This window comes from Mytilus edulis, chromosome 1 (genome assembly GCF_963676685.1).
Source record: "Mytilus edulis chromosome 1, xbMytEdul2.2, whole genome shotgun sequence".
Classification (NCBI taxonomy): Eukaryota; Metazoa; Mollusca; class Bivalvia; order Mytilida; family Mytilidae; genus Mytilus; species Mytilus edulis.
The window spans coordinates 46,956,968-46,979,156 of record NC_092344.1 but is presented as its reverse complement, the minus strand read 5'-3'; the positions used below and the strand labels follow the sequence as shown (position 1 = coordinate 46,979,156).

The 22,189-nt window shown below is 32.2% G+C and overlaps 2 protein-coding genes and 1 long non-coding RNA gene across 5 annotated transcripts in view; 1 reads left to right on the top strand and 2 right to left on the bottom strand.

The window, feature by feature from the left end:
• The window catches only part of LOC139483987 (protein MON2 homolog), a 287,784-nt gene that overhangs the window by 127,589 nt on the left and 138,006 nt on the right, over nucleotides 1-22,189 (bottom strand). The gene's annotated exons all lie outside the window — the stretch shown is intronic.
• LOC139484035 (uncharacterized) overlaps nucleotides 1-22,189 on the bottom strand; it is a 107,965-nt gene that overhangs the window by 28,065 nt on the left and 57,711 nt on the right. Inside the window, exon 9 of the long non-coding RNA XR_011655106.1 lies at nucleotides 20,112-20,202. This is a non-coding gene — a long non-coding RNA (uncharacterized lncRNA). The remainder of the gene's footprint in view (nucleotides 1-20,111; nucleotides 20,203-22,189) is intronic.
• The window catches only part of LOC139484008 (G-protein coupled receptor dmsr-1-like), a 92,172-nt gene that overhangs the window by 18,705 nt on the left and 51,278 nt on the right, over nucleotides 1-22,189 (top strand). The window contains exon 2 of the mRNA XM_071267732.1: nucleotides 1,469-1,502. The gene's annotated coding sequence lies outside the window, so the exon portion shown is untranslated. The remainder of the gene's footprint in view (nucleotides 1-1,468; nucleotides 1,503-22,189) is intronic.

The window sequence follows — 22,189 nt, the reverse complement described above, 5'->3', positions numbered from 1 at the left end:
TGAATACCGTTAGTTATGCTTCTGATCCTGAAGAATATCAATTCAAAAAGGACAACGCTACAAAATGTTATTGCCAAAAATAGATCAGAACAGAACATGTGACATTCTCAAAAGTACGTTTTATACATAAAAAACATGGGAAAACCTATCCAATTAATTAACTTGTAAAGACGGAATCAGTTGAACAACCCAAAATTATGTTACTCTTTGGAAAAGAAACAGGCCAATCAATTGTGATAATTGAAATAAAGTAATGAAGCAAGCAAGACAAACATGTAAATGGAAATAAAAAATCGTTACCATAATTAATTGCTTTATTATACAACTTTCTCCTAATGTTAAAATCATTGTTCAAATATTGAATACATTTTGACGAAAATCAGGTTCCAGCATTACAACATTCTCCCTTTGTCAAAATTATCATACGGAATCATGTAACAATTCTATTGTTATATAAAAGAAACTAAATGATTAATGAATTTTCAATATTCTATTGAAAAATAAAACTGCTGATCCAAATCGTTACAACTGTGATACAGATGGTTCAGCGATTTATCTATCATGTTATCATGCTAGTCTGTAATCAGTTCAAAGAAAAGAATAGAAAGCAGAAATACAAGCGTAATGGCTTTATTCTACACTCCAACCTTTTTAAAGATGCTATGAGTTTACAGATGGAATTTACATGTCTATGTTAAAACTCTTTGATGTTACTACTGTTGATATTTCAAACAATAATGTAATTTGCAATGCATTGTTAGAGATAGCATCTCTTTTAATTTAAACAATGGGGTAGTAAAAGATCTATTTTAAACATTAATCATTTACAACTGTATAGTACAATGTGCAACAGAAACAAGACAAACATAGAACTACAAAAGTAAACATATAAAAAACAAAGAGTACACATGCTGAAATGTCTCACCTGCTTTCCTTGAATTTTATTGAATTAATGTTGATAATATTTAATATAAAGGTTAATAAGTATCCTATAAACTTGTTTAATCTGTGATCCATGAAAATATTAAGGTCAGATGCTAACTGTCAGACAGACATATTTGGTCTATTGTGGAGAGTTATCTCATTGGCAATCATACCACATCTTCTTTTTATATGTATACCTTGCAATCATTCCATATACAAAATTAAAGCTAGCTGTATCTCTGTGTATCATGAATGCATTTCGTTTTAGCATAAAACAGCTAACTGAGACTGAAAGGAATTTCCTCTGACCCATCCTGATCTTACGATGAGCATCTAAGCATGTTCAAACCTACAAATCCAAATATAGCAATACATAGTCACAGGACACCAGTTGCTGTACATATACATTTGTATGAAAAACAAATTTGATGCCATATCAAATCAAAAGTAAAACTGAAATTGGCCCGCTGTCAGGAAATTTTGTTTTTTATATAAATTCAACTCACAGTGTTGAGGGTACTAAATTATTTCATTTTTTTTTCAGATGTGATTGTTGGTCTGTGAGTTCCATTTTACAAGTGAGTAACTTTCAGGATTATTTTTAATACTTCAATTTCACCTACCAGTACTTAAAATTTATTGAATTTGTATGGGAACAGACATCATTCTTCTAAATCATTATATATATATGATTTTAAAACATTGTTCTCAGGCAATGGAACATGATATTTTTTACATTTACAATATATTTAACAGACATTATCCATTGAAAATTCATTAATATTTTCCTGAAGAGTACCAATGTATGACAACAGAAGTTGGATGGTTTAATGTACCAAAAAAAAAAGATAATAATTTCTTACATCCAAGTACCAAATCACATCACAATTATAACTTGCGGTTTCCAGAACATCAAACATATCTCCATGACTAAACAAGGATTTAATATGATTCATATCTTATAAGTATTTCATGATAGATTTTTTTCAAAAAGAGATTGAGTCTTCTTGAATCAGACTTTATTTTGTACAAAGTTGAGTACAATTGAATTTAGATAAATAAACTATATTGAAAAGCCTACCAAAACAATAAATACAAAACTAAGGAAGAATGTGGGACAGAACCATGGACATTTTTGCCCCTGCTTGTAATTATACAGCAAAATCATCAATTTTCAATTTATATGGGGGCATAACTCCAGAACTGTGAAAATGTTGCCACCAAAATTTGAAATTGATTTGTGTTGATGGTAATGAGCATTGTGTATAAATCTCATAACACTTGGTTGAGGCAAATTAAACTTTGAGAATAGAAACCAATTTCAGAACATACAGATGACAGACAAGGGTTAAACTTAATGCAACTGTTGACTAGCTGCAGGGGCATAACAAAAACGGCATATTCATTTCAATGTAAATTACTTCAGCAGTACAAAACATCTACTATGGTACTGTTGTGTAACTGATCTTAAGTGAAAAAACCTTTTTCTTTGATTTTTCTAAATCGAAAGCAGTTTTGAAGGAACTGTGAGCTTTAGCCATCACTTGGCATCCGTCGTCGTCCGTTGTCGTCGTCCGTCTGGTGTAATCTATTTCAAACATCTTCTCCTCTGAAACTACTGAACCAATTCCAACCAAAATTAAGCTGAATGATCCTTAGGGTATCTATAATTAACTTTGTGTTTTATTTTCTGTTTCGTCAAAAAACATGGCTGCCATGGCTAAAAATAGAACATAGGGGTAAAATGCAGTTTTTGGCTTAAATTTCAAAAAACCAAAGCAGTTAGAGCAAATCTGACAGGGGTTAAAGTGTTCATAAGGTAATGTTCTACCAGCCCTGAAATTTTCAGAAGCATCTAATAACCCATTGTTGGGTTGCTTCAACTAAATTGGTAATTTTAAGGAAATTTTGCAGTTTTTGGTTATTATCTTGAATAGTATTAATGATAAAGAGAAACTGTAAACAGTTTTCTGAAACCACTGAACCAATTCCAACCAATCTTAAGCTGAATGATCCTAAGGGTGTCTTAAATAAATTTTGTGTTTTATTTTCTGTTTCGTAAAAAAAAACATGGCCGCCATGGCTAAAAATAGAACATAGGGGTTAAATGCAGTTTTTGGATTATATTTCAAAAAACCAAAGCAGCAGTTAGAGCAAATCTCACAGGGGATAAAAGTGTTTATTAGGTCAAGTTCTATCAGCCCTGACATTTTCGGATGAATCTAACGACCCACGACCCACTGTTCGGTTGCTGCCACTAAATTGGTAATTTTAAAGAAATTTTGCAGTTTTTGGTTATCATCTTGAATATTATTAATGATAAAGATAAAGTGTAAACAACAAATTTTTCAGCAAAGTAAGATCTACAAATAAGTTCATACAAGAGTGCACACGCTGAAATGTCTCGCCTTCTACTAATCATTGATATTATGCTGATAGTCCTAAGTAAAAAGCTAAGCTTTATAACAACTGTACCATAAACTTAACATTAACCAAGATAACTAAACAAAGACCAATGAACCTTGAAAATGAGGTCAAGGTCAGATGAACCATGCCAGGCAGACATGTACAGCTAACAATGCTTCTATACAACATATATAGTTGACCTATGACTTATAGTTTAAGAAAAATAGACCAAAACACAAAAACTTAACACTGTGCAATGAACCGTGAAAATGAGGTCACGGTCAAATAAAACCTGCGCCACTGACATAAAGATCATTAAATATTTCCATACACCAAATATAGTTAACCTATGGCATATAGTATTAGATAAAAAGACCAAAACTCAAAAACTTAACTTTGACCACTGAACCATGAAAATGAGGTCAAGGTCAGATGACACCTGCCAGTTGGACATGTACACCTTACAGTCCTTCCATACACTGAATATACTAGCCCTATTGCTTATAGTATCTGAGATATGGACTTGACCACCAAAACTTAACCTTGTTCACTGATCCATGAAATGAGGTCGAGGTCAAGTGAAAACTGTCTGACAGACATGAGGACCTTGCAAGGTACGCACATATCAAATATAGTTATCCTATTACTTATAATAAGAGAGAATTCAACATTACAAAAAATTTGAACTTTTTTTTCAAGCGGTCACTGAACCATGAAAATGAGGTCAAGGACATTGGACATGTGACTGACGGAAACTTCGTAACATGAGGCATCTATATACAAAGTATGAAGCATCCAGGTCTTCCACCTTCTAAAATATAAAGCTTTTAAGAAGTTAGCTAACGCCGCCGCTGTAGCCGCCGCCGCCGCCGCCGGATCACTATCCCTATGTCGAGCTTTCTGCAACAAAAGTTGCAGGCTCGACAATAACCAAAACTGACCCATTGACCCATGAAAGAGTTATTGCCCTTTAAAGACAATTTTACACAATTTGTTTATCATGTTTTTCTCCTTTGAAACTTCTGAACCATATCTTGCATGATATCAATAAGACAGTTATTTGCAACAGATTAATTAATGTTGATGTAAGCATCTTCAAGTCAACTGCAGTTAATCACCTTTTAAAAACCTAACAAACTTCAAAATCTCACACCAAACACCTTTTTCTTTTGCTTTTGAAGAAAGAAGGACAAAAAAATGCATTTTCAAACACTGCAATGAAATTGGACACATAAACTCTTAATCGAAAGATAAATGCCAAAAAATCAAGGTGAGCGATTCAGGCTCCTGAGAGCCTCTTGTTTATTTAATGATCTTCCACTGTAGTTCTATACTATTAATCATTCTCATGTTATACACATGGAACATGCTCCCAGATTATATTACCCATAGACTAGACTACGGTTCTAGGAAATAAAACATGGAAATTCAATTGACAAGCACAAATCTAATTTCTTTAAGAGTCTAATTACTACCAGTAGAAACAGGAATTTAAATTCTGGTACATGTAATTTTCCCTGACAGTGATTTAAATTTGTTCAAAATGAACCATAAAAGAGTTTTATTTCTATATTTTGAGAGTAAAAAACGAAGATTTTTTACGGAACAAGAAACCTCAATTTCCTTGGAAGATTTTTGAACAGCGATAAAGAGATGTTGGATGAGCAAACCTATTATGTAAAATGGTTTTCAGCATGGAAACTTTCCGTACAGGAAACTGATAAGAGTTTGAACAATAAATTTTCTTCTTAATTTTTTGTTCACACATCTTCATTTCACAATTTGTAAAAGATATCAGAACTATTCAGTGCAAAAATCCATTTACTTATCTAATTACCTTAACATACTGAATGACTGAGAGACAAAAGAGTACAAACGATTTCCTTATTCTTTATCACGCAAATTAAAATGCACATGACAATGAACGGGTTTATTCATTATCAATCTGAATCATCCCCAAACGTAGTATGACGTAAAAAATAAACAAGTTTGGCTCTAAATTTTAACAATACAATACTAATTAAGTCACTGAAGGGTACTTCTCTGAGCTTAGAACTCCCAAGCAAATTGAATTATATTCAGCTGTACATGCAAATTGCTGATCAATTTAGAAATGTTTGGTAATAATTATTAGCCTCCAGTCCGATATTGCAATTGTAATATTACAGTATAACATGGACATGCAATCACGACTTATATATAATTATCAGTTATATTGTATAAAAATTTTGAAATTTTCATTTATTTTTTACTTCAAGTTTATGATATTATTTCCTAGATATCTTTATTAAAATTATTTTTCTGATTATTACTAGAAGTTGCACTCATAACCTGAAAATGTGTCTCCTGCAGAGCACATGTACTGCAATAGTGTCCCCTTGAAAGGAACTTAAGGCCGGGCTAGGACCATCTACAGTTCAGGTCAATATTGCTAAAATTTAAACCTTTTATTTTTATTTTGGATAATTGCACTTTTAGATTGTTAATACAATCTAAACCAAATGAAACAATTTGTTTCTGTAACACCAATACATTACATTACTAACATTAGCATCTTTTGTCTTTAGTCTTTAGCCAGTATAACTCAATAACTAGCAATAACAATAATTTCAAATGAGTACTTCCCTGTTACATGTACATGTATTTCCCAACTTGCTTTGGACCCCCTTGAGTGCCTCCGCAACTCCATAATAATCATGAACTTTAATTATTTGGCATCAAATAAACCCACACTTACATTGTTTTACACACATTTATATAGGTTTCAGATATATATTTATGCTTTTCTATGCTTGCCAAAGAGAATATGCATTTTCAGAGTACTAATGAACATTATTTTAAAAATAATGTATTTAAAAAAAAAATTTAATAGTATTATAAATAACCTATAGTTGAGTAAATAATATTAAAACAACTGATCTAAAGCTGTCCTTTAATACGAACCTTGGGTCAGACTTGTTTTCTGATAAACCCCACATGTCACTATGAAATATGATAATTTACAGTGACAGATGTATCATAGACAAAATAGTTGCATTTCAAAAAGATCCATCAATTCATACATATCATTATTATTGAGCATAATGATTAAAGTCTACATCAAAGGTAGGTGCAAATATAACTACTTCTCTCTCTGTTAATCCAACAATAGGAAATTAGGAGATCTGGTATGATTGCCTATGTGATAGTGACTTCTCCGTCAACCCCAAAATATTAAATTAGAAGATCTAGGGAATCATTGCCAATGTGATTAAGTGACTTCCCATTGTCAATTCAAGAATGGTAGATTAGGAGATCTTGGATAGTTGTCTATGTGATCTCTCTGTCAATCCAAAAATATAAAATTAAGAGATTTGGGATCATTGCCAATGGAATAGTGGATTTTCTCTGTCAATTCAAGAATATAAATAAGGAGATCTCAGGGATCATTACCAAAGGGATAGTGGATTCTCTCTGCCAATTCAAGAATATAAATCAGGAGATCTCAGGGATCATTGCAAATGGGATAGTGGATTCTCTCTGTCAATTCAAGAATATAAATTAGGAGATCTCAGGGATCATTGCCAATGGGATACTGGATTCTCTCTGCCAATTCAAGAATATAAATTAGGAGATATCAGGGATCATTGCCAATGGGATAGTGGATTCTCTCTGTCAATTCAAGAATATAAATTAGGAGATCTCAGGGATCATTACCAATGGGATAGTGGATTCTCTCCGTCAATTCAAGAATATAAATAAGGAGATCTCAGGGATCATTGCCAATGGGATAGTGGGTTCTCTCTGTCAATTCAAGAATATAAATTAGGAGATCTCAGGGATCATTGCAAATGGGATAGTGGATTCTCTCTGTCAATTCAAGAATATAAATTAGGAGATCTCAGGGATCATTGCCAATGGGATACTGGATTCTCTCTGTCAATTCAAGAATATAAATTCGGAGATCTCAGGGATCATTGCCAATGGGATAGTGGATTCTCTCTGTCAATTCAAGAATATAAATTAGGAGATCTCAGGGATCATTTCCAATGGGATAGAGGATTCTCTCTGCCAATTCATTAATATAAATTAGGAGATCTCAGGGATCATTCTCAATGGGATAGTGGATTCTCTCTGCTAATTCAAGAATATAAATTAGGAGATCTCAGGGATCATTACCAATGGGATAGTGGATTCTCTCTGTCAATTCAAGAATATAAATTAGGAGATCTCAGGGATCATTGCCAATGGGATAGTGGATTCTCTCTGTCAATTCAAGAATATAAATTAGGAGATCTCAGGGATCATTACCAATGGGATAGTGGATTCTCTCTGTCAATTCAAGAATATAAATTAGGAGATCTCAGGGATAATTACCAATGGGATAGTGGCTTCTCTCTGTCAATTCAAGAATATAAATTAGGAGATCTGAGGGATCATTGCCAATGGGATTATAAGTGGATTCTCTCTGTCAATTAAAGAATATAAATTAGGAGATCTCAGGGATCATTGCCAATGGGATAGTGGATTCTCTCTGTCAATTCAAGAATATAAATTAGGAGATCTGAGGGATCATTGCCAATGGGATTATAAGTGGATTCTCTCTGTCAATTAAAGAATATAAATTAGGAGATCTCAGGGATCATTACCAATGGGATACTGGATTCTCTCTGTCAATTCAAGAATATAAATTAGGAGATCTCAGGGATCATTGCCAATGGGATAGTGGATTCTCTCTGTCAATTCAAGAATATAAATTAGGAGATCTCAGGGATCATTGCCAATGGGATAGTGGATTCTCTCTGTCAATTCAAGAATATAAATTAGGAGATCTCAGGGATCATTGCCAATGGGATAGTGGGTTCTCTCTGTCAATTCAAGAATATAAATTCGGAGATCTCAGGGATCATTGCCAATGGGATACTGGATTCTCTCTGTCAATTCAAGAATATAAATTAGGAGATCTCAGGGATCATTTCCAATGGGATAGAGGATTCTCTCTGCCAATTCATTAATATAAATTAGGAGATCTCAGGGATCATTCTCAATGGGATAGTGGATTCTCTCTGCTAATTCAAGAATATAAATTAGGAGATCTCAGGGATCATTACCAATGGGATAGTGGATTCTCTCTGTCAATTCAAGAATATAAATTAGGAGATCTCAGGGATCATTGCCAATGGGATAGTGGATTCTCTCTGTCAATTCAAGAATATAAATTATGAGATCTCAGGGATCATTGCCAATGGGATAGTGCATTCTCTCTGTCAATTCAAGAATATAAATTAGGAGATCTGAGGGATCATTGCCAATGGGATTATAAGTGGATTCTCTCTGTCAATTAAAGAATATAAATTAGGAGATATCAGGGATCATTGCCAATGGGATAGTGGATTCTCTCTGCCAATTCAAGAATATAAATCAGGAGATCTTAGGGATCATTGCAAATGGGATAGTGGATTCTCTCTGTCAATTCAAGAATATAAATTAGGAGATCTCAGGGATCATTTCCAATGGGATAGAGGATTCTCTCTGCCAATTCATTAATATAAATTAGGAGATCTCAGGGATCATTCTCAATGGGATAGTGGATTCTCTCTGCTAATTCAAGAATATAAATTAGGAGATCTCAGGGATCATTACCAATGGGATAGTGGATTCTCTCTGTCAATTCAAGAATATAAATTAGGAGATCTCAGGGATCATTGCCAATGGGATAGTGGATTCTCTCTGTCAATTCAAGAATATAAATTAGGAGATCTCAGGGATCATTACCAATGGGATAGTGGATTCTCTCTGTCAATTCAAGAATATAAATTAGGAGATCTCAGGGATAATTACCAATGGGATAGTGGCTTCTCTCTGTCAATTCAAGAATATAAATTAGGAGATCTGAGGGATCATTGCCAATGGGATTATAAGTGGATTCTCTCTGTCAATTAAAGAATATAAATTAGGAGATCTCAGGGATCATTGCCAATGGGATAGTGGATTCTCTCTGTCAATTCAAGAATATAAATTAGGAGATCTCAGGGATCAGTGCCAATGGGATTATAAGTGGATTCTCTCTGTCAATTCAAGAATATAAATTAGGAGATCTCAGGGATCAGTGCCAATGGGATTATAAGTGGATTCTCTCTGTCAATTAAAGAATATAAATTAGGAGATCTCAGGGATCATTGCCAATGGGATAGTGGATTCTCTCTGTCAATTCAAGAATATAAATTAGGAGATCTCAGGGATCAGTGCCAATGGGATTATAAGTGGATTCTCTCTGTCAATTCAAGAATATAAATTAGGAGAACTCAGGGATCAGTGCCAATGGGATCATAAGTGGATTCTCTCTGTCAATTCAAGAATATAAATTAGGAGATCTCAGGGATCATTACCAATGGGATACTGGATTCTCTCTGTCAATTCAAGAATATAAATTAGGAGATCTCAGGGATCATTGCCAATGGGATAGTGGATTCTCTCTGTCAATTCAAGAATATAAATTAGGAGATCTCAGGGATCATTGCCAATGGGATAGTGGATTCTCTCTGTCAATTCAAGAATATAAATTAGGAGATCTCAGGGATCATTGCCAATGGGATAGTGGGTTCTCTCTGTCAATTCAAGAATATAAATTCGGAGATCTCAGGGATCATTGCCAATGGGATACTGGATTCTCTCTGTCAATTCAAGAATATAAATTAGGAGATCTCAGGGATCATTGTCAATGGGATAGTGGGTTCTCTCTGTCAATTTAAGAATATAAATTAGGAGATCTCAGGGATCATTGCCAATGGGATAGTGGATTCTCTCTGTCAATTTAAGAATATAAATTAGGAGATCTCAGGGATCATTGCCAATGGGATAGTGGATTCTCTCTGTCAATTCAAGAATACAAGTTAGGAGATCTCAGTGATCATTACCAATTGGATAGTGGGTTCTCTCTGTCCATTCAAGAATATAAATTAGGAGATCTCAGGGATCATTGCCAATGTGTCATTATGATAAGTGACTTATCTCTGCCAATCCCAAAGACTGTAAATATGCGAGATCTGGGATCATTGCCTATGTGATAGTAACTTCTCTCTGTCAATCCAAGAATATAAAATAAGAAGATCTGGTATAAATGCCAATTTGATAGCAACTTCTCTCTGCCAATCAAATAATGAAAAAATAGCAGATCTGGAATAATTGCCAATGTGATAAATGTTGTGACCAATTAAAAAATAAAAATAGGAGATATGGGAACATTGCCAATGTGTCATCTATCAACCAAAGACCAAACAACGGGGTATAATATGTCCTACAACAATGAGAAAATCTGATACTCTAAGCTTTAAAAAGCCCCAGTATAAAAGGAGAAACAAATCAAGAAAAGCCAATGGCCTGATCTAAGTTAAGTACAATAAAGGGAAAACAATTATGGCAGACAAGAAACCATGACCACAAGTTGACTACAAGGCTCCTCCTGGGTTTGGACATAAATAATATAGCAGTCTGTGCACCCCCAGTAAATTATTCCGTAAAGGTCATTAAAATAAGATTACATAGAACCAAGGCTATAGATCAGAAAACTTCATCATGTTATATTTTCCATCACAAAGGTTCAGGAACATATATACATGTATTTACTTTTTTGTTAAATATACTGTTCCAAGCTAAGGCTAGATCAGAAGATGTCAAATAAGTACAAAAAATATTTTAATAATAAACTCACTCACTACAGAAGATCTTTTGGTTTTGATTTGATTTAGAATTAGGGTAAATTAGGTATAATGCTAGATCACATGTAGATTATAGTAGTTAAAAGATAGTTTTGGCAAGAATATGGTCAAGGAAAATAGAAGTATAAATTGTACCTTAATGTTCAGGATATATTTAGCTATGTATTAAATGAAGAGTGTATGATAAAAATAAACTTAATGAAATTAACTGCCATGTTTGAAGAACTCACCGGGATGTTTTACCCTTGTCCATCTTTTCCGAACATATTTACATTTATATGTAATAATTTGGCCAAAACAAAGATAGTTGAAACCTTTATTAGTTAAGGCATCAGGTTGGAAGTATCTGGAATCGTACATTTACCAAGCTTATATTTTGCCTTTGTTTCAAAACATTGCAAAAATTTTACGTTAAATGAAAGAATATGTCAACTAACAATGCTATTGACAAATTATTGGGAGTTATTTCCCTTATTTTCATTGGAAGTTTAATGCATTCTACTCATATAAAACTAATCACCATCTATTGTAGGTTTAATTTACTAATTAACTGATAAACAAAATAATCTAACAAGACATATAAATATTAAGCTGTTAAAACTCTCAAATAACTGTTGAAACATACAATTTGAGTAATCGTACCATTAAAATATCAATATTTTTTAAACAAAAGCACAAAAAATAGCTTAAATGGTATTTGATAGGTGTAAGGAATTAAGTTATTAAATACTATTATCGGTTTTACCAGGTATATGATTTATGCCACCATTATAAAGCTGTAATTGTAAAACTATAAATATTTCTGATAAAATCACGGTTTTTCTGTTCATGAAAACAACGGTCACTGCTAGCTGTTCTGTTTGAGATCTTTATCTAATCCGTCATCCTGAAAAGGATTATTATAGCATTTTAAAAATTGCTTTGGGGCAAAATCAATGAGGAAACTGTATTCTACGGAAAACAACTTGTTGAGCAGATAAAAATACAATGTGGGTATCTGATTAGACAGGGAAGCAAGCAGGGAATTTTCATAAATGAAATGAATTTTAATAAAAGAGACTGTGCAAAATGCAGATTATTGGCATTATACTATTTGTGACAGTATTATGGATTTTGAACATAGAAGTAAGCATCTTATTTGCATTATCATTCATTCAATTTAGACAATAATGCAAAATTGTCATAATAATGCAATTGGCACATCTATTTTCCTTCAGTATGGTCACTTTCTAAATTGCCTTATATGAGAAAAGTAGAGAAACTACTACAGCCTTCAATGAAGAATTGAAAACCTCTATCATATGCTGGTAGGAGCTATTAGTCATGTCTTTTTTTCAAGAGGTAAAACATAGGAATCAAAGCAATAGCAGTAATATTTGCAGTGACTTATACAGGACAAAACCATTCTTCGAATATAATTTGATTTCAAGAGGGTCTTTCCCTTAATAACATTGTTAAACTCACTTAAAGCAAGGGATACCTGTTTTATTTACAGTCAAAGAATCATTTCTTTTGAAGAAAATTTGTTGATAAATGGTTCTTGACTTTAAAGATTTCTAACAGTTAAATGCAATTCAACTGGAAAATTTGCATTCACTTGCTTAGACTGTTTAACACATTTCTTCATTTGAACATCAAATATCTTTAAAATTATGCTACAGATGATGCAATTGCTTATAAAAGAATTATTGATTGATGTAGGACTACTGAAGTGAAAAACAGCCTTTCTTTAAATACAAGGCACACTTCTAGCATGAACTGGTATAATTTTAAGTACAAGCAAGTAAATCAAGCTATTTCTGAATTTGAAAATTGATTCACAATACCTTGAACTTTATTTTGAATATTTCTATGTAATTTTTTTTTACTATTCATTAAAAATAATCTGTGTAAGGAAAATCATTAGCCTCAGCTTAATGAAAATACAAATGTACATGTATAATAAAGCTGTATCAATATTCTGACCATGAATATGGTGATGTCCATAGTGATTCACTACAAGACATCAAATAAGCAATACAAGTTTACCAAAATTAGATGTTATAGCTTACTTTATGGTTTCAACAATGAACATTCCCTATAACCATGTTCTTTTGAGTTAAGTTAAGTCTAGAATAAGTTACAGAGAACATCAAAACCTGGCATCAAATCCAAATTGTAACAAAAAAAAATTCCAAGAAGTTCTGCAGAACTATGTGCTTTATAGAATGCATCTGAATGATAACTTATTATTTAAACAATAATTAATAAACAGCTGCGCCATGAGAGCATGATACGCCCGTCGTCTTGTGTGCAATAATCATAAATAGTTTTTGAGATACAGCGTGACATGTGAAAAACAACTTTTTTTTAACAAAAAACTCAATATTTCTAAAATCAAATTTTGAATCATCACCAAAAAGTATACAGATCTTAAGATAAATATAACTATGAAGTGTGTGAAGTTTTAAGCAATTATCATTAATTGTTTTTGAGATACAGTGTGACATGTGAAAGCCCCCCCCCCCCTTTTCTTATTTTTACAATAAACTCAATATTTCTAAAATAAAATTTTGAATCAAAACCAAAAAGTATACAGATCTTAAGATTAATATAACTTGTAAGTTTGTAAGGTTTTAAGCAATAATCATAAATCGTTTTTGAGATATGGCGCGATATGTAAAAACCCCATCCCCCTTTTTTTACAAAATACTCAATAACTCAAAAACAAATTTTTGAATCATCACCAAAAATTATACAGATCTTAAGATTAATATAACTAAGAAGTGTGTAAAGTTTTCAGCAATTATCATAAATCATTTCTGAGATATGGCGCCACATGTGAAAAAAAAACACACCCCTGTTTTAGTTACAAAGTTGCGTATCTCAAAAAGTTTTAATCTTATTTTCATCAAAAAGTATACAGATTGTTTGACCATTATAAGGAACAACTGTATTAAGTTTCACGAAATTTGGACAAGTGGTTCTCAAGTTACGGTGGGACATGTTTACGCCGGACATTTGTATACCATAAAATACGACCCGTCAAAATTTTGAATGGCGTATAAAAACAAAGAGCAAATTATTTTCAAAACTCAGGATCCTGCTTCTTGCTCATAAATAAGCTTCTGTTCAAGTTTGGTGAAATCTTCTGAAGCTTAAACAAAGTTTCTAATGTTTCAAAGACTTTAATTGCAGACTGTGTCTTGAATATTGACAAAGCTGACGATGAATTTAGGATAGCAGTGTCTTGCCATCATGACTTTCGTTGCAGAAAAGACGAAACAAAATGAAACAAGTTTCTAACAAGCAATCCCCCCTTTTTATCAATGGTCTTGGTCTCTAAAAGAATGATTGATACTTTGAAAATGCACACACAAAAAAGCAGTTAATAAAAAGCCTCCTAATCAATGAAATTATCAAAAGACTATTAAAATCAATGCTTCATGAAAAGCAATACTTTAGATAATTTAACATCAAAGAATGATTACTTGCCCAGAACCATAACAAAACATAGCAGTTTAAAATAAGTCCCAATTTTGTATGTTTAAACGTTGACGTTATATGCTTGAAATAGGTTTCATTTGCATTAAAATATTTTTATGATGCACAAATAACACAAATTCTAATGCAATTATTTTGTAACAATTGTTTTGATTGGATTACAGCAAGCGTAAAATTCTCTATCTCCTTGTCTGCAACTAAGGAAGCCGACATTTTGAATTTCGGAATGTATTGACATGTATTGACATGTTATTTCTACAATAATAAACAAAAAACTCACTTGTTGCGCCTAAAAATCTTCTTTTTATCAAATTTTATTACATTCTGAAGCGACACAGAAGCCAGAAAAAGCCCGATGTTTATGTTTGACGGCGGAAGCATACCTATGACGTCACGTAGTGTAGGGACCAAAGAAGATAACATCTTTTCGCGGAGTCTTCTTTAATGAAGATTTTACACTGAAATTATGATTGAAATTTAATTATGAACTTGTTTTGCATTAGAATAGAGATAACTGTATTGTATTTGAAGCTTTTCGGACGTCCATCGGTAGTTTTACTGTCGCAAATACCCGTTTACCTGTCTCCGCTCCGCGTCGACAGTAAAACTACCGATGGACGTCCTTAAAGCTTCAAATACAATACAGTTATCTCTTAAATATTCAAAATGTCCTACATATAGCATTTGACATTCAGTTTGTCCATAAACTTTCAAACCTAAACAAAATATGTCAGATGATTTTGAAACATTGGAAAATTATTGACAATCACTTTTGCAGAAGTAAATGATAAATTAGAAAATAACAACTTCCCTACAATGACAAAATCAATGATAAAACATCACTGTTCTCTTGCCTTAACAAGTTTCTTCACTTCCGACTAAATGCTTTACATTGTGTGCTAATGATCATATGTCTTTACAACAATCTAAAAATACTAGCAAAAGACATACAATTTTGTTCAAGTGTTAAATTCAAACAATCCAAAATCATTTTTATGTTTTCTATTTACATTCCTTAAAAAATGCTGTATCATCAATCTATCAGAGAAATATGCATGTCATATATTTTGTTTGATCTTCTTGAAAAAAACATACTTATATACTGCTTCCAATGAATATTTTCATAGATGCCTATATTGGGTTCTCCCTGTTCTTTTCCTGTTTTCAGAGCCTACTAGATTCCTTAATAATGTAATAGACAATTTTTGCATTTCTGTCAAAAACTTTGTTTTTAGTGAACATCATTCGTGCGCTAAGGGGTGTCGTCACTTCCATTCCTATGTTGAGCGATTGGTTGAAAAAATGATAATGCTATTTTGCACAAATTATTCGGCAAATTGAATTCTTATAATTGATATTCAGCACTGCTATCATTAGGGAATAATGATAAAGTACTAACAAAACACACATTATTTCTAGTTTATCCCGCACAATGACACTCACAAAGACGATTAATGAACTTAAATAGAGCAGGAATACAGGTGATCCCCTCTATCTGGTAAATGTGCACACAATTGAGGAACTTTTCTGGTGAAGGACAAAACTTGAAGTTGATCCAGTGGTTCCAATCTCTTGGGTTTAAGTTTGGTACATGCATACATCTGCTGAACTCATGAACAATGAATATAAAACAAATATGAAATACAGTAACCAATGACAACCACTGGATTACAATACAGCTTCCTAGTTTGGGACAGTGACTTAAAGAGTGTGATGGAGTTTTATATATTTTTAAGTTTGAAAGTCCTCCACCCCTCCCCTTACTTAATAGACAGTGAAACAGTACAGCATAAAAACTTAAATCAATGTGAAAGATTGGTAGTTAGATATAGGAAGATGTGGTATGAGTGCCAAAGAAACAACTGACTCCATCCAAGTAACAATTTATAAAAGTAAACCATTATAGGTCAAATTAAGGCCTTCAACATGGAGCCTTGGTTCACAACGAACAGCAAGCTATAAAGGGCCCCAAAAATTACTAGTGTAAAATTACTAATCTATAAAAAAAAAAACGAGTAATGAGAAACATGTGTGAACCACATAGTGTTCCTATTTATGAATTTATACATCTGTAAGTTTCATAATCTGTTTATGCCCCAGATGTGCCAACATTATGCTGTGTGATTAATGGTACAATGTGTCTCACATTTACCAAATACTGGTATTACAATAAAAAAAGAAGTCATCCAAAATGCCAAATAAGATTTTTTTAAAATATTTTGATCTACATTAGTAAACCACTAAACGGTGATGTCTATCTATGTTCACAGTGATACGATCTTGAATAATATACTACGTTATATGTTTTACAAGAGCTATAGACTTGATAGTTTTTATGGGCATACCCATGGGAAATATTTCACACCTCTATCTTTACTGAAAATGATTTTCTATTGTCTGAACCAATCTTTTAAATTGATAACAGTGATGGTTTCTGACAAGCTGTATGCACAAAATATTAAGTTATCTCAAGCAATGAATCACACTACAAAATTAAAATGATGGTCGACAGATTTTCCTCTTTTTAAAAGATGATGGCTATTACATTCAGCCATGCTTGGTTTTTTCCTAGTCAGTTTAATAATAAAACATTCTTTTACATGTAGCAACAACACAATAATATCATTATTGACATAAACAATTGTAAGGTCATCTTGTACTGAGATTCCTGATTTGATATTATGTTTTATCAATATACTATATATAATGCTGCCTTTTTGATTGAGAAGGATAATAGGGAAAAATGCATTTTCATCATTATCCTGACAATGTGGTCAGAAAATTGTTAATTAATTACTGATATATAGTCAAAAATCCATTATCCCTGGTGACATTTTTTGTAATAAATTTGACCTTTTTATGTCTGTCTAATACTGGTTTTATATAGAAATCCTAATTATACATCTTGTTCAATTTACAATTCCAGAAACTTATCTTCAAGCTATAAATGCAGTATAATAGAAAAAAAGCAGAATTATCTATGTTACTGCTTGGAACCAGTTCAAAATAATTTCAAAATTAAAGTGGATTCATTGTGTTGCAAGTATTACGATGCAGGCAATTAACAGATAATGACTAATTTGAAAACATCTTTGGAATAAATAGCTATCTAGATATTCCAAATGGCAATATACCATGGGATTACGTTTATTCTTAGTTTTTCTTTTAAAAAAAGGCTGCTTCTGGTAAGAGAATCTTGCTAAATTCTACCAGTATAAGAGTGCAGCATATTATATTACTGCAACAACAAATAATAGCTGTAAGATTAATAACAGGATTGATGAACACTTAACAGAATGACTATACATATGCCATGTATAACATATGCAAGTTTGCCTATTCTGCTAACCTTTCAGAGTCACTATTACTTATAGAATTACTAATCGAAGCATATAAATATAGAAAAATATTCAATAAGTGACTGAACAAAACATTATCTGTGTTGTTTGGTCACCAGTTGAATATTTTTTTAATATTTGTGTGAATATTTAAAATTAGTTATTCTTTCTATTACATTGAACATGGGCTATTTAATGAAATTAAATCAGCTAAAAGGAGCTTTAGAAGTCTTTTTCTACGAATTTACAATTTGTTTTGATGCAACTTCATCAACAACATCTTGGCAACACCCACTACTGTATAACATCTGAGGAGTGAAATTATCAGATTTATTTTACATGTAAAATCATTGGTTTTTATTGGTTTTATTTCACTGAGAAATCATGGTATTACATTGTAATCAATCTGACAAATTATTTTCATATCTAGTTGATTTTTGTAAAATAAATTATCTAAAGCCTAGTACTTCAACAAGTGCTCGACAACCATACAATATTCATGTACATGTAACACTAAAAATCAAGTCAAAGCAAAATTTTTAAATGTTTTGAATGATATCTACCTCATGGCCAGTCATGGGTGATGGCACACCTTCAATAGAGTATCCACGTGAGAGTATCCTCCAGTAAAAAGCATTTACATAAGAACAATTGATCAATCATTAAGCATCTGACCCCTCTTTATGAAGTACGTGTATATTGATGTCAATGTGTTTCAAACACTTACTTGCTTTGTTCTGATAATAGCTTTTTGTTTTAGAAAAAGTAACTAGACACAAAATATGCTTCAACAAATAAAACTGTTTTACATCAGAATAATTGATGCTCATTAACCCTTTCAAACTGTCTATCTTTAATACATGTATTCTGATTTTAAACCCTTGGATGCATTGTTCTGAGAATAGCTTTGTTCTAGAAACACATCTATAGAACCAACGTATTAAGATCAAAAGACATATAAGTATGATTTATTTTAAAAGTATTTGATCTTTAAGCCAAAATCTCACCTTTTAATGTGTGGATGGAATGGCATATTGTCATTCATAATAAAAAATAATCCATCTCTAAAGTATAATGAAGTGATTCGAATAAGAAAAGGAGAAAAAAAAATCACTATCAGAAAATTTCAAATCAAGCTTTTATTAACATTTTATGGATATTTTTTTATGCCTAATAATTCTAACCTAGACTTTCATGGATTATGTTCAGGTACCAGTTTGTCAATCCCTAAATTACAATGGCAACAAATCGAAAACAAAGAAAATTTATCTCAATCATCTGCCTTATACTTGAAATCAAATAACACATTCTTTCCAACCTTTTAAGCATCATAATGTTAAATGTAGCATATCGGACTTATCTCCTCAAAGTTAATGAAAGGGTCTATCCAATGACCACAAAAATCACCACAGTCTGAAATACTGATACTTGATTCATCAAGTATGGTAATTTGAGTACAAATGGGATAGCCATTAAATTTTTTCTGTCTGATCACCTTCCTTAATATCTGCACACAGTCATTGATCAGCAACGGACATACCAAAACTCTCAAACCATCAATAATCATTTTTGTACAGTTTTACTTATATTTTTTTAAGTTTAAAGACCAAGGTTAACCTAACATCCACCAATGTCCACTAAGCCCTTATATGAACCTGAGAATCTTTAAGACTAAAGATTCATTTGCAAATGCAGACATTTTAACACAATTCCCACCGTAACTGCTTTGCTATAAAATATATATAGATAGACAATATAGGACTTGTTGCAAGACTTTCCTAAGCATACAAAATATACCTTATCAATTTAGGAGCATGACTGAACTAATTTGTAGGTTTCAATATCTTAATAAACATGATAAATGTGAAACCTCAATTCATGCTCCATTCAAATCCCATCCTACCAAATTCAGGAACCAAATACAGAATATATAAAACTCCACTGATAGAGTAAAAAGAGACATCAATTTGGCAGAAATCATTTCCTTATCGACAGACATGCTAAACACTATATTACCCCTGCTATTAATATTAGGAGCTATAAACAAAGATTACCATTAACCCACACTCATGACAAGTTTTTCTTTTTGCCTTCTTTCTATTTAATTGCTCAAGCTAGTAAACTCAACATCCATTTTCTACAAATAAATACTATACTAGATCAATTTGCTTTGTCAACAAGATGATATTTTACAAGCCAATACAAATCTGTGTTAATTCTCACCATGAATGTTTTAATACAAATGTCTAAATTGTCCATTTACCTTCGTAATCCCTTAATGTTATTGAAATCATGGATGCCAGTCATGAAATCAACACATTTCTCTCTTGATTCACTGCTATTGATCGTTTGGTCTGAAAATGAAAATAAAAGTAATTTTCACAAATCAGAATATTAAAGTTTAGTCTAATAAGTTCAGATTTAATAATGCTTTAATGTAACTTCTATATGTCTGAAGTTGTCTTTATTGACAATGAAATACAACTTAAAAAAGTTATTTGTTCAAGTTAAACCCCACATTGTTAAAAGTGCAGCTAGCTATTATTAAGTTTGCAGTTGTTTTTGTCATATTCCTTTTACTGGTAAAATGTACTTTTGGGGAAATGTCAACAATGGTTCAACTTTTATTTACACTGATAGTTTTATGTCTTTTTGGTGCCATTAAAGACACTCCAGTTAGAGAATGTTTGTAATATGTTTACATGAATAATTGTATGCATTTGTAGTCTATTCTTTTCAAATATATGGAGTATTTCCCAACTGACCATCGATGAACTGATATATGTATACCAAAACTAGTCTCTTAGAATTACATTGAAAATGTAAATTGTCTAAGTCTAACAGGCATTGGAAGAATGTGATGACAACAGAAAGTTTTAAAGTTAAAAAATAGTTGTTCAATAGTTGGACTGTAAACTGACTCAGCTTGTCTATGTCAGTGGCTTTACAAGACCCTTGGTTATCGCTACCACAAATAAAGCAGTATAAGTAAGTTGCATTTTTTTAATCAAAAGTAAAGTTGTTGAATTTTAGAAATTGTCAATTTTTTTTTTAAAGTTTTTTATAATTTCTTTTTTATTTGTCTTTTTTTAAATAAATCTACACAAAAATAGGGGACATAGGTAATTTGGTGCAAGTTGATTCCCTCCCCCCCTGCAAAGTAATCGATGTATGTGTTACTGGTAAGGGGGCTCTTTATTTCAATTAACCTGTTTTGAGTTTCATATTGCTTAAAAAAAAAAAAAAACATATTTACAAAAAAACAAAATTTTGGAAATTAAGAGAATAAATAACTAGAGGCTCTCAAGAGCCTGTATTGTATCGCTCACCTGACTCTACTTGGGTTTTTGAAATCATATAAAAAAAGATAAAATTGGCTATAAAGTAACCACACTTGGCCAGCACCTCATAAGGAATTAGGAACATTCATGCTATGTTTGATTTCATTCAATTCAGTGGTTCTCTAGAAGAAGACTTTTGTATACATTTCCCATAGGGTCCTATGTTAAACTAAGCCCACACTGGAGGCCATCTTGGATGATGGATTGGCTACAAAGTAACAACATTTGGTCAGCATCTCATAAGAAACATTTACGCTATGTTTGGTTTCATTCCATTCAGTGGTTTTCTAAAAGAAGAAATTTGTATGTATTTCCCTTAGGGTCCTATGTTAAACTTAGTCCCCCCCACTGGTGGCCATCTTGGATCTTGAATCGGTGACATAATAACAACACTTGGTCAGCATCTCATTAGGAACATTCTTGCTATGTTTGATTTCATTCTGTTCAGTGGTTCTCTAAAAGAAGTCATTTGTATGCATTTCCCATAGGGTCTTATGTTAAACTAAGTCCCCCGCTGGCGGCCATCTTAGATGTTGGATCAGCGACAAAGTAACAACACTTGGTCAGCACCTCATAAGGAACAGTCATGCCATGTTTGATTTCATTCCATTAAATGGTTCTCTAGAAGAAGTTCAAAATGTAAAAAGTTAACGATGACGGACGCCAAGTGATGTCACTATCATAAAGCTCACTTGGCCCAAAGGGCCAGCTGAGCTTAAAAAGTAATTTTCAAGATTATGACCTCACAAATCTTTACTTACATTGCATTGAGGAAACACCACACACAGTAAGCAATTGTTACAACATAAGATGTAATTTCTTTTTACATTTCCTGAATACCACATAACCTAAAATGTTTAATCTGGTTTTTTCCATATCATTATGTATACAAAAAAATATTTCAGGCCAAATAAGGGCTTTAAAATCACATCTCAAGTTTTTTGGCATTTAACTTAACTTCATACAATATTTTTGTACAACAAAAGCAGAAGGAAAAAAA